The sequence below is a fragment of the Temnothorax curvispinosus genome, unplaced genomic scaffold (assembly GCF_003070985.1).
Source record: "Temnothorax curvispinosus isolate PA1 unplaced genomic scaffold, ASM307098v1 QBEX01006136.1, whole genome shotgun sequence".
NCBI classification, from domain to species: domain Eukaryota; kingdom Metazoa; phylum Arthropoda; class Insecta; order Hymenoptera; family Formicidae; genus Temnothorax; species Temnothorax curvispinosus.
Genome location: NW_020215916.1, coordinates 22506 through 37377, shown reverse-complemented (window position 1 = coordinate 37377; position 14872 = coordinate 22506).

Below are 14872 nucleotides of genomic sequence, written 5' to 3'. Positions count from 1 at the left end.
CGTTCTTCTTCAACATTATTAGCACAGATATTTAATAAATATCTTATTAACATTGATAAATCGTAACTTTATATTTTGATTATCTCTGTGTTCGAATACTTTATACATGAGGTGCCAATTATTGTTAGTTTATTATTATTATTGTTATGTATTGCGCCATAAAATAAATCCTATCCTATTAATCTTAATTAATATCGGATATTATATCATATATGTATATTTCCAATATGCGATATACAATGTTCCACTTTCTATTACATTTATTTTGTGTTGACAATTTTTATTGGGAAAAATGTCAGGGGAAATTATTTTAAAGCAAATTTATGTTTAAAAAATATAATTTTCTTTCATCAGATTTAGTTCATGAGAAATCTCTTATTCTTAATAGCTATAATCATTTTACCATAATAATATAGATTTTTTTCTTGAAAAACTTTGTAGGAAAAAAATTAATTTCAGATTAGCAAAAGGATTTTCAAAAAATGAAATGGTATAAAAACGACGTTCTGTGTGTCTATTATTTCTTTTCAATCTACTCGTAATTAGAATGTGTTACAGTAAATTAATTAAGAGTTCATTTCGGAGTAATTAATGTTCGTCTAGCGAAGAAATTCACGATTCTATCTGGCGCATAAAACGGGGGAGTTATCATATTATGAGAATATCCGAATAAATGCTGCAGAACGAAAACGACCGTAGCTCTGCGATTGCGAATTATGTATATAGTTTCTCGAGTTTTATAGTCTCTTGGAATTATGAAGTTGCATTGTGAAAGTGACGGCAATAAATCAGGCTCAAGATTAAATTGTAGGAAATATGATTTGTTGCTGACGTAAAATAGGGGAAACACGAAAGGGAAATTCCAGTAGTTTACGTCTGAATTTATGTCGACGTATGTGCTTTTTCCATGATAATGCGCATTAATTATTTATGTATTCATAAATTTTTGTTTGCCCTAAAGGCAACGTCGCGGAAGAGAATCAGAATTCTAAAAATAATTTAAGTATTAATAATTTATAAATAACTATCTTTTTTCTTTATCGATATGCCAATATTTAATATTACTTTAGAAAATTATTTTTTCTTTAGAGTTATGTAAAATGATAATAAAAAAGTATTCTAAGGAGTATCGTATCGGATTTAAAAATTAATATAGCCAATTAGTGAAAACCGAAGGAAAAAACGAAGAAACATTTTTGCTAAAACGATGAAATATTTAATTACTTAGAACACAATAATTATAATTTACGGTACAATGCATTGGCTACTAATTTATTTTCACGCAAAACGGGATTGAGCGTTAATGACAATGGATGTTATATGTTCTGTGCAAGGTGTATAAACAGTGTAATTCGGCAATTCCATGACAACCACACGATTAGTAAAGTCTCGTCCACCATCGGTTGCGATAATTGTCATTTCATTTCGCGGACAATTATTGGCGTATCTTCGGTGCGGACACGTCAGCCGCACTCACGTGTGCAATCCCCAGACAAATTTTGTAATTTCATCGCGCGCGCGCGCACATCACACGGGCCATCGAGACCACTCTATGAAATGCAATCCGTGTTTCCGTCTGCATCCTGCGGGACAGGCTCTCACGACACGAGACAGTTCACGCGTGGAAACAGGACAAATTGGCTGGCGCGTACATTAGACGATAAATCACCATATTTCATTTTATTTTTATCCTCTTTCCCACCGGGAAAATCTGTGAACCGTGTGCCCGCATTTCCGGCTGTCGCCTCGCCTTCTCGTTTGCTTCGCTAACAACAAGTCTGTATGCATATTACACAATGACCCACGGCGATTTGCTTAACGATCTATCCCTTCACCTGTTTACGAGATGATCGATTTTATAATGCCTTTGAATAAATCATCGATTGTTATTGACAACGTTATTAATTACTACTGGCATGTTTGTTCACTTGTACGCGAAATCTAACTAGACATTGGTATTCAATTTAATAGGGTTTCAATAACTGCATTAAAATTGATTATAAATTAATAAATGGCACATTTAGTAGAATGTTTCTGAATGAGTTGCATTATTAGTACCTCTTGAAATACTGAAGTTACAGTAATTTTAAATTAATTAATCATTATAATATTAAATATTAAAAAAAAAACCTTCTTTAGAAAAAATACTAATATATTTTATCCAGTTACTAATTTTTATAAATCGAATTTTTATGCGTTCTGATGAATTTGCGGCGATGTTGAGTCGCGAAGCCGTAAAAAAAACTACTCCCGGGATAAATCAGGGGAAAGATCAGCGTTACGCTCGTCGTTCTCATAACGCGACACCGAGATGCCTCCTTTTATCCGCGGTCGCGCACGCGCCAAGGCATCGTAACTATTCCGCACGTTGTAACTACGGTCGAGTGTCTCCGAGATAAATTCCAAGGAAATTGTTCCGCCTAGAGAAAGACGAATAGTTCTGTTTGTCCACGAATTTCGAGCCGTTCTCCTCACCCCGCGTGTCCGTTTCTCTCGCCCGTTTGTGGGTCAGAATCTCGCTTCAACATCGGCCGTAAGATGTAACGCGATGCGGCATCGCGTCGGATTGCGTCGCGTCGCAGTTCGGCGTGGCCCCGGACAGCCCCTTGACCCTTATTTGTAGCCCGGAATCCCAAAACAACTCAAGCATCCTCTTGCGCCGCAGAGCTGCCGGTAGATATTCACTTCGAAAGTTTTCGCGTAATTGCGCGGAGAACCGTCCACACAGATGCGGGTGGATGCTTGAAAACGAAATTTGATGGAAATATCATGGAAAGACGCCGCGACTCGTCAGAGTTGCCGGCGAATACCCCCGCTTCGCGCGCGAATCAAAAGCTCCGCGCAAATTGTCCGCGTTATTTCGTAACTAGATGTTTGCATATTTTGCAACGTCTCTATTTGCCTCGCTCTCTGTGTTAACGAAAGTTGCCCCGGCACGAAATATTACCATAAGAAAGATCGGCGAAATTCTCTTTTTCTCTTTTAATACAAGTCTTCATAAATTTTCCATGGCAAACTGCAAATCACAATGAATTATTTAATTGTCTGTAAAGGAAGAGTTCGATAAAATCGGTCTTGTTCAATTAAAACATTTAAAGATTTGAAGAAGTCGTTGCACTCTCGACATCAATCAGTCGGATGATGTCGATATAGTTTCGACCGAGAATTTTAAATTCTACGTTTGAATTTGATTAAAGAGAGAGAAGAAATTAATTTTGCGTGAGAATAGAATCTCAATTGACGATTTCCGTGTAAGCACGCCTCAGTGCCGCGTTCCCGGAAAGTTTACCACGCGGAGCGTACATCGCGATATAGTCACGCAATGTCTGGCAGCGAGACGCCTTCCCTAATGACCAAGGGCATTTTCCGGGACATTGCTAATTTTCCAAGTGTCTCGATTACAGCCTGATGGCACGGCTGGGGTCGCACCGGGCCCGTCGGGTTAATTGGTTTTCACAGCGGCGCTAAAGTTAATGTAGGTTTAGGTTTAGGGATATACCCGCGGATTACCGTCCGTTGTAAACAGCATTCTCGCGGTGCGATTTCGACGGGTGAAGGGTTAATATCTGATGGCGACGATCGGCATTGATATCTTGGCACTTTCTCGAACGCACCCCCATCTAAACAAGGCCGTTATCTGATTCACATCGTCCCGCCCTAATTGCGGCTCGTTTGCCGCTCGCGTTATCTCTCCGCCTGTTTCTTATATTAATTACTTTCAGAAGAGTAACGCGCATAGGGAGGGGCATGGTGGCAAGTGCATGATTGATCGACAAACTGCAAGGTGCCACTGCAAGCATTCCCAGAACAAAATTTGCATTTTCTTTTGTCAGCCAGCGCGGATTGAATTTATGATTTGCTTACGTGCAGTAGATAAGAGCGTCGTAATTGTTTTAATTTACACCTCGCGACTTTATTTATTACTTGTGCTTTTAACGCTATGACCTCGTGAGCTTGAATACATCAGTAAGGAGTAGAATAAGAATCAAGTCATGCAAATGCAGCATACTCGGAGGACAAGTAGAAAATTATGCTCCGTGGTCTAATCCCTTTTAAGATATATCAAAAACACATATAAGTACATTTACATAAAAATAAATATTGTACGTATATATATAAATATATATATATATATATATGTATATATATATACCTTATTTTTTATGTAAATCGATTTCTGGAAATATTCCGTGTAGAAAAAATACAATTAGAATAGCCAAAAAATTGATTGAATGATTTACGAGATATTTTATATTTTATTTTGACATAAAATATGAAATATCTACAATACTGTACATAATACTGTATGTATATGTGTGTGTGTGTGTGTGTGTGTGTGTGTGTGGGTAAACATGCAGCTTAACAAATTTCTTTTCTACGGACTGTCTCATGATTCTGGTTCAAGTAGCAACCGGGAGATTTGCGAATTTAATTTTTCTATTCATGGAAAATTTTCTATATTCTTATCGATTGACTATCCGATTCTTCAATTCCATTTTAACGAATATAACGAAACCGCGGGTACCAATGCCATCATCCCGTCCGTTTTATGCGCCAATAATTTTCCGGCGGCGCCTTTAATCCCGCCCAGCCCAAGTAGTAAATTAAACATTGTAAATCCATTCCGCTACCGTAATTCGCTGAATCTCGAAATCCGGTGGGACGAGGGAGAAATCCCTGCGACGCCGCTGTAATAACTGTCAGGATTTCTCAGGCATTATACAACCGTGCCGGAATAATGAATGATGAAGTTCCCATTGGATCGTCCGCGATGCAATGTCCCTCGGCATAGTTACGTATCGCTTGTAAAGTACATCGCGAAGATCTCGACGAGCCCCCCCCTTCCTCGCCAAAAAAAAATACATATGCACGAACGGACTCAAATATGCGGCACGAGATAATATTATATTTATCCATGAAAATTTATACACCCTCGACGGCAGCAACAAGACTACCACCGATATATATGCGCGTCCACATTCATGATTCCAGTAAGTTTCGTGAGTTTAGAGATCGGATACACGAGGGAACAATTAGGATTCCTTTTAAACAAGTAGCTGCAAGGCTGCAAGAATGAAACTAATTTCCCTCCGACTTCCATGTACGCGGTACATTCCAGGATTTCCATTATTCCATTGTTCGCCGATCTCTCCGTTTGGTACATTACGCGAGATGAGCAAATTTAGTGTTAGCAGCGGGTGATTAAAACAAGAGGAAGTTTTGACTAATTCATTGATAAATATATTTATTAACTAGAAAAGAAAATAATGTGCATGTATGTATATGTATATAAATGAAAACTGTATACATATAAAATAAATATTGCTAAATAAAAGAAGTCTCTTGTAATTTTACAATATTTTGGACGTATCTATATTTACTATTTAATGAAAAATGTGCATTTTATTTTCGCGCTTTTTTATTCGATTATACATGTATAAAAATGTACAAAAGCTCATGTAACCGATAGATAGAGAGTTAATTTGAAACTTTAACAGTTGCAAAAAACGAACTCTCGCAAAAAAGCGAGATTTTGTGGATCAAATCTGTCGAAAAGTTATTAACAAAAATAATTGGGTTTATATTTAATTTTCATTATAATTCGTGAAGATCTTGTATAAGGGACAAAAATTCAAATTAATAAAAACTATTCTTCCAACATGAATAAATATCTATATTCGTCCAGAATAACTTGTCTCTGTTCTCACATGGAAATCCCGTTACACTCGTGTTAATATGCCAATTTGCCAACGAGAAATATAATGTACTTATAAATGATCGATCGCTTTCACTCTCCAATCGTCCAATGCCATCACGTTTCGTGTTGGCAAACGCAATCATACCGATGAGAGAACGCATTGTTCCCATTTCAAATAAAGAAACGTTTATCGAATTTCGCCTTGCTCTAATTGCCGTCGCGGATATGTCGCGAGGCAATATCAATCTCGTCTGGCGTACGTACACACGACTGTACGACGAATCGATTGAAACCGGCGTGTCTGAGCGAGTTACTGTCGGGGTTACTCCTGAGGTCCACGTCTCCGCAACGTGTAATTGGTTTACGCTCGCAAAATCGCAAACATCCCGGTACCCGGTGCGCACCGCGCGCGGCCTAGGTAAACCTCCAGGGCCTTTCACCCTGAGGGGAATTCGTCCAGCCGAAAGAGAGAGAGGTCGCGCAAGATGTAATTTCATGACGGCTCTCTCTGCGGACCGAATCGTAATTGCGCTTTAATTAACCGCGTGTAATTTAAAGACGTCGCGCGTAGCAAGCAGAGATGGAATATATACACTATACAGTCTCTTTCGCTAATTACAGCACGCAAGAGTGAATCATTGTTTTGTCGTACGTCTTACAATAGAATAGCTAATAATAATGATTTTTTATTTAACCAAACTGACTGTCTTTATTTAATGTATCAATGGTCGAAACGTCATGACAACTACATTAAATAAAAATAGCCAGTTTGGTCGAATAAAAAATCATTAGTTATTTACTGGCAAAACAGTTTCATATTTGGTTTGATAACAGCTAGCTAATGTCAATCCCCCAGAAAGAAATACCTTTAATTCCGTTTCTTTTTTTGCAGAAATGCTGTTTGTATGTAAAAAAATAAATTAATTAAAAGCAATGCAAAGAGATTTAATTCCAAGACATTGGGTAGAATTTTCGAAATAAGTTTATCAATTTTTGCGAAGGGAATTCGCGATTCTACGCTCGATTCTTTTAAGCTGCTACGTACGTTGATAAGTGTACTATCACGTTCGAACAGACGTTATTGAGAATCGAGCGAGTGTCCAGCTATCAATCCAACGTTCTCAGGGTAATTCGAACTATCCAGCCAGTTAACCACCTGGCCGTATGCGTCCACCTTCGTTAGCCAGCGGTGGTGACGACGGAGGTGGTCGGAGGTGCCTGGAGGCCCAGAACCGGCGTCGCTGATCTGCAGGCTCCACCAATTCATATGCAAATGCGAAAGCTCCCGCGGCCTGCCGGCATTGTTCGCCCACCGGAGTTCCAGTGTCCCCGGGCTTGACTTACTACGCGAATTTCCGGAAAACTCTAACGGGAGGTACCCGTGTAATTGATACTCACCCTCTCGCTGCCGGCGAGCCGGTCAGTGAGTTCCTCTCCTGGAGTTCCATTCTCCTACTTCTTTTTCTGCTTTGACTTAACTATGACAAGAAGATTTGAAGAAAAGTGAAAGAAAGAAAAAAAATGAAGAGAAGAAAAAGCAGAAAAAGAGGAAAGAGGTCGCCGGAGAGTGCGTGATATTTTTAATTTTATTGATATCTTTATAATTATCAGAAACTTTAGCATTTTTAAAATAATATAAATATAATGACATTAATGACAAAATATAATTTTTGCACAGCTTTTTTAAATTTAATCTAATCAAATAAATAATATTAAGTAGAATACTGAACTATCAGTCAAAAAATTTAGTATTTAATATTTAATATATATCAGCCAATTTACGGAGTGTCTCATATAACATACTGTTATTTTTATTTGCAGTTATTTATTATAAAACTATTAATAACAAAGGTAAAGTTTTTTTAATAAATATATTAGAACTTATTTTCACCAAATTTTCTTTTATCTTATCAATTAAAGAAATGCAAGAAATGTTTTCTTTATTTAACATTTTATTTACTTTAAAATTATTTAGATTTATTTATAAAAAATGGATTATAATGCTTTATATGAAATACTCTGTATATATATAAATACTGTATATATTAAATTTATTTTAAATTCTACTCGTTACATCTAACAATTTTATTTTCTGCAATGATTGTATAATATAAATTCATTAATTAATTTTTCTGAAAAAATTGTAAAGATCCTCTTTCTCTATTGAAAAGTAAGTTCTCGCATCTCGCATGTTCTCATTACTATCGCTTCGGAAAAAAAAACTGAGAAAGAGTGAACTAGTGAAGAGAATGATAAAGGAAGAACGCGTGCGATCGCCTTTGTCGCCTCGGCACGGCCATTGTCGCCCCTTTGCATCGTTTAATGGTTCTCCGGGTTCCTTTGAGCTAGCTTGGTCGTCGCTTTGCGACGATCGGATGCAGCGGAAAGGACGGAAAAAGCGCCCAAGGGGACGGTGGTTTGTCGATCCGGAACGACGACGACGCCGCGCCGGCGTGTATCGATTAAGGTCGGCGCTTTTCGCGAGGATGCCGGTACACGATGTTTACTGCACTTTAAAGTTAAAGCGTAAACTTTAATGACGCTTATGAACTCTGATGAAATTACTCCGCGAATTTCAACAGCAGCTTTTAGCAAGCATATTTTATTTTGTCGGCGTGCAAGTAGTACTTGCAAGTTGCAAGATACTTTTGAGAATTTTGCACGTTTAAGAGCAAGGACAGTTATTATGTTAAGAATTGGTTTGGTACTGTTTAATAAAATCAAAAATATGTAAAATTATAGCACAATTTTCTATCCCTTCAGTGTAATAAAAGCTTTCTTGTGCATTTTAATTAAGTATACCTATAGTTGCGTTAGCGATTATACAAAGAAAGAAAATATAGTGCAATATAGATAAAGAAAAATTTATAATAGGTACATAGAGAAGAGAAGTTATGAATTATCTTCTTTAGAAATGAATAAGGTAGAGATCTTAAAGTTTCTTAGCATTGGCTTTACCGGATTAGCTCTCTGAGATCTTACCGTCTCCGTACACTTATAAGGTTTAAGCCTTTTATGCAGTAAAGCCTGATACGCTTAAATTTTCAGCATTAGAGACTTCTTTACTGTGTTATATCAATGTAACCCACTCACTAATACAAGATTACAATATTTATTTAGCTTCACTTATTTTTTATTTATTATTTTGTTTTACTTTCTTGTCATTCTTATTTATCTTATGTCAACTTTTACCCACAGAAATAATGAATAATAAATAATCGATAAACCACGATATCACGCTCCTCCCTGTTTTTCTTCTTTATGCATGCGTACATCATTTATATATGTCATGTTATTATGTCCTTATTTACTTATATTTATTTATGTAAATTAAAGATTAATTAAGCATTTTTATATATAAATAAATGATTAATCTTGTGTCAGTTAATAATATGTCTTTTTTTCTACTAAATAATTATTTATTATATAATTTGAGCATTACTGTCAACGTTTAATTTAATAAAAACGTCATACTTTCTTCACTTTATTAAATTATTCTGTTAAAATTTACGTACAAGCACAAAACTGACTCGTTTTCAATCTTAATAGCGTGCAATGATATTCCTAATTACATACTGCCAAGCTTATTTCTCATTTCCCACATTTCTGCCTGCGCTATAATATGTCTTGCCGGGTGCGAAATGACGTATACGTACACGTCAGTATAAATGATAATAAAAACGAGGGATGCGAACAAAACCACTTCGCGAAATATGCGATGTGACACGTTCTATGCTTTCAGAGCGGCCCAAGCTAACTCGCGCACTCGCACGTCGTAGAAAAGCTTTTTACGCAATCCGCGAAACTGTAATTGGGATTACGTCGCGATCATTCAGTCACCTGAGCTTAATGCAGACCTCAGGTCTAACGACGTTTTGTTTCGTTCTGCAGATTCGAAACGCGATATGCGTGTGCATACTTGCAGCTGGTTAGCAAATTGTATATACAAAAAAATGGAATGGGAAGCGATATTTCTCGACGCGATTTTAGAATATTGTGCTTCGCTCATCGAATTAAAGGATCATAATATCGTTTGCACGTCGTATCTCCTTCGTTTTAAAAACCATCACCAAATTTGCATAATTGAAAAAAAGGTATAATTAAAAAAAATATTATTCTAGCAATAATTTCTATAACAAACGTATCTTTAAAAAAGAATTTTGTTTATTTTTTTTGCAATGCATTTTAATAGTAAATCATTTTTCTTGATTTTATTTTGTAATATTTTTTTTTGTGTAACGAAAGACATAAATTTAGATGTAAGAAAGATAATTGTTACCTTTAAGATATTTGTATTTTTTTATCTATAGGTATTGTATTATTGGGATCTTATTATTCAAATTTATTTATTTTTAACCATTCTAATTATACTTTGATAATAGTTCCGACTCAACAAGCTAATTTCATTGTTACATGGCATGGCATACTTATTATGCTAATTTATGGAGACGCAGCGTAAATTAGGCTGAGTAGAATTTGCATTAGCTAGCACGGAGAAATTTAGTTATGCATAATGTGTGTCTTTTAACACTAATACAAATCAAATTAAAATACAAGTTCAATTTTTTTGTTAACATACAGGTAATATTTAACTGAAAAATGTTATTTAACTTTTGTCTTTAATTGTATTTTAATCAATTTTAGCGTATGATACAAAGGTTGATGTACAATAATTTCGCAAAATACCCAATACAGGTGGTGCAGTCTAATATATCTTGTTGCCTTTTCGTTAACGGAAGAGATTCAGTTACATTAATTGTCCGTGTTTTATTTCACTTTGATTTCATACGCTAACAGGAACGTAATTTTGTCTGACCGATCTCGATTACAAGCTGCCGGATCACGATAATATAATTGTTGATTAAGCAGAGCAAATGTATTTTATTTATCGGGATTAAATGCGATGGACATATAGCTGTAAATTTTAAATAATTTACAGTAAAATTGTTAACAATTTTGTAATATAAGAAAACAATTTCTTCGAAAACGATTTATCGCTAGTAAGAGACAGCTTTACATTACATTTATAATGAAAAGAGTAACTTCGATTTATTATTAAATGCGTTATTAAATACAATTAAATTATTAAATATAGTTTTAATATAGCAAGAAATAGTAGATCAATTCTTTATATTTTTAATTAATTAAGATTAATAATGAACATTTTTATATACAATAAAAGTAGATTTTAATAGATATTACGTATAATTTTAAAAGACAATATAATTAATATTGAAATTATTAATATTTTAATTACCAGGAAAAACTACTATATTTTAGGAAATTTAAGAAAAAATTAACATTTGATTTTCCTTTTGATTACAATATAGGTAATTAGTGAGAAGTATAAAACTTAAAGAACAACGTACACATTTAATTATATTTTGAAACAAAATTACAAAATTATTAATCAAAATTACAATTACAATAAAACACAATTATTTTGTCTATTTAAACTTTTCGTAGTGTCAAAAAGATATATTATAGGTTTGACAGAATTATGAAGAATATTTTAGCAGAAGTTTCAATGAAAAATATTCATGAAGAGTTTCAACGGCGAGACAATTTCGAACAAATTCATCCGATTCGAATTGATTTTGGATTAAACGTGCGACAACGGGAAAGTTTTATCAGCGGTGAAGATTATTTTTGCCGGTTCACGGTGCCAGTAATAGCTTCATCATACCCGGGATAATTGCGTTGCGACGGTGTATAATTAGAGCGTATTCTATGCTGCGAATATATGCTGCGTGGCTTTCGTCGGAAACATTTCACCTGCTTCACTCTCGTACAATTTACCGCGAACTCGACGTTCGGCTATAAACTCCATTAATTTTACAGTAGCGTATTATCACGGACACATGAGAAGCGCATCCAAGATTTATGACCAACCACGTGGCGAATTAATTACTTTCACAGCTTTCTGTCAAACGCGGCCGCGATGTTAAAAGTAACATTTTCGACGTTACTTTTTTTTATCGCAGTTTTTATCTATAATTTATTTATGTCATATTACAAAAGTCAAATTTAATTTAATTTAAGAGGCTTTTAAATATAAAATTTGAAAATTCTTAAAACTTTTCCCATTTTTTCCTAAGTTTAAAATCTTGAAAATATATTTTTAAAATATTTTGATAATATCTAGAAAATTAAAATATTTTGATATCTACAAAATTAAAATCAGGGGAAGACCAGGTGCGTTAAAAAAAAATACAATTGGTAGCGAACCAAGAAATAAAAATATAAATAATCTCTTTGAACATAAGGCAAAAACAGTGTAATTTTAATTATAAAAAATTGTTCTTTTATTCACACAAATTAGTTATCTTTTTACTTCTCTAACTGTAAGTGAGAGAAGAACCTTCTTAAGAAGTAACATCACAACGCAGATAAAATCTGTCATACCGTCTCGCTTTCTGGCAGTTTTAACTAGTTTTCGGATGTTTACGGCGTTGAAATTTTATATATACGATGTGTTTCATTGAAATCCGTGTTAGATGCATGTTACGGCAACTTCCTCCCGTTCCGAGAATGTTCGTGCCGCGGTGCGGTAAAGTTTGCGCGAGTAAGTTTGGACGCTGCTTCAGCGGAAAGCTGAATAATATGCGGATAAGAAAGTCGCGACGTTCAAACCCGCTCGTGTCCGTCCGCTCAAAATATCAAGCGTTATTTGCCTAAACCTATGATTCCCGCCGACAGGAAAATATCGTAAGTTTGTTCGCCGCCTCGGGGGACACTTAAGGGATCGGATACTCGCGTTTTCTTTCCCGCCGCAGACCCGGTGAGGTCCCCGCTCGATCAAAGCAGCTACAAACTCGCGTAGAATATCCCCCGCGAGCATCCCCCTTCTTTTCGCCCCTCGACTCTTGCAGAACTATTACTTTATCGAAGATCTTCGTGTATTTGTCTTGCGAACAGTTACAGATCCGAAAATCCAGTCGTCCAAGTGTTCGGCCAGAGTTCCTCGTCGCGGAAGTTTAAAACGCTCGTAGATCTGAATACACTGGATATTTAGTTCTTACCGTGTCAACCGTTATGCCAAATTAACTGGAAAATTTCATCATTTTTCTGAAGGGAACTTTAATAGCGTGTTTAATTGTGCGTAGATTATACTAGACTGATGCAATTATGCAAACTCAACGTTGATCAATTCTCTAGGACTTTAAAGAAATAAATTCCAAGAATACAAATTAAAAAATCTTGTTTAACAATCGTTTTCAGATGTATAAATTCCAGCAGAAATATTGTTTGAAACTTAATCTTCAATGTGATTAAGATGTTTCAGAGAGTTTCACTATTTTCCACTAAATTTCTCATGACTGAAAATTAATATCACATATTTGTCAAGGATATTATTAACATCCAGACATATAAACTCGAGCACGTTTATTATGTACACGCAAATTTATATGCAAATGATACATAGAGTTGTGTATCATCCGCAAATCATCCTTATCGATCGCTTTCGCTGTTATTCACCGCGCGTGAAAGAGCAGATAAAGAGAAAATGAAATAGACCGTGGCGGTCAGCGGCCATCAAAAGCCGTAACTTAAATTCATTGCTCCTCAACCGCGGAAATTACACCGCACCGGTGTGAAAGAGACATCGTGTCCGTCTCGGCGAGTGTGTGTCGTCTTCGGTAAACCAAGAATATATCAGAATCAGTTCTTGAGTTTTGAAATTTGTCCGGGCGATATTCCGGAGATGGGAAAATTGAAAAATATACCGCGTTATGTAATACCGCGCGCTTTGCAACCTTCTCGAACCCCGAGGGCGCCCCGAGGCCGGCTTTTATGGAAGTTATTAAAATAATGGCAGGTACCATTTTTAATTATCCACATTCACAAATATCAGGTAACATTCGTGGCGGTAATTAAATTACGTTCACCGGCGCGAAAATATACCGGAGAGATTTCATATATTTTCAGGGCGAAATAAAAAACGTACGGGTGCTCGTTGCGCGAACATACCGGATAAGAATTGCATCTGGTTTTTCAGCTTATTTCATGAGCGCGGCTGCCATTCGGATATTTCGAGAGCACGAGCTTAATGGAAATGAATGTAATTTCCGTACTTTGAAAGCGTCCGAATGGCACTTCAATTATTAAAGATTCGTGGAATCTAATTACCTAAATTAGGTGAAACGCTTGGCTCACTTAGATTTTCATTTTTGACTTTCTCTCTACCTTTTTCTCTGCTTCTCTCTCTCTCTCTCTCTCTCTCTCTCTCTCTCTCTCTTTTTCTCTTTCTCTCGCGATAACATAAATGCGCCGTTGTGAATCTCTTTTTTGGATGCGCTTGCGAGGAAATCAAGCGCGAATTAGTCACAGACGACGGGTTTTCTAATGTTCCCAACGGAACGTTTGCGGAAGGCAACACGAATTTATCGCCGACGGTACGGAAAGTTCACGATGGACTTCGGTAATTTCATTCTCGGGCGTAGCTACTAAATTAAAAAAAAAGAAAAGAAAGAAGATGCAAGCGATTCCCGTTCTCTTTCGTCCCGGCACTTTACTCGGTTTCCCGCTTCGTTCGGCAGGTCACGAGAGCGGATTGTTACCAACCATTTTTCTTCTGATCTCTTAACCGCGGGACTTCCCAAAGAAGGCGGAATAAAAGAGAGGAAGACGGCTCGGCATCATTGTTCATCCGTTCGTCACCGCGAGAACCGTTGGGAATCGCACGCGTGTACGTCCACGTGGAGGGATGAGCGCGCGAATGCGGAGGGGACGAGGGGTGTCGAACGCGGTCGCATTTGCATAAGGCGAGCTTAAAATGACGGCATAAGGATAGAGGAAGGAAGGAAATGCCGATCGATCTTCCGCAACCGACGTTATTTTCGCGGCCGGTTCTGAATATTCATAAAACAATGATTTGTGGTTTATTGCCGTCGCCGCCGTCGCCGCCGCCGTCGCCACCGCCGCCGCCACCGCTGCCGCCGTCGCGTTGCACCGCGCAATCACGCTTCCTCCGGTCCGATTCATTTCCTCTGTCGACTAGTTTTTATCTCCTCGCGATATTTGTTAATGATCGGGCTAGCCCCCGAGTAAATTATGCGCCGCCGACGTGCAATATTTTAAAATCATTATTGCGCATATCTGATTGTCGCACGCGAAAACATTTTAGCACACGCTAATCAGCTTCTTCGCTTATATATCTCACGAAATAAGTCT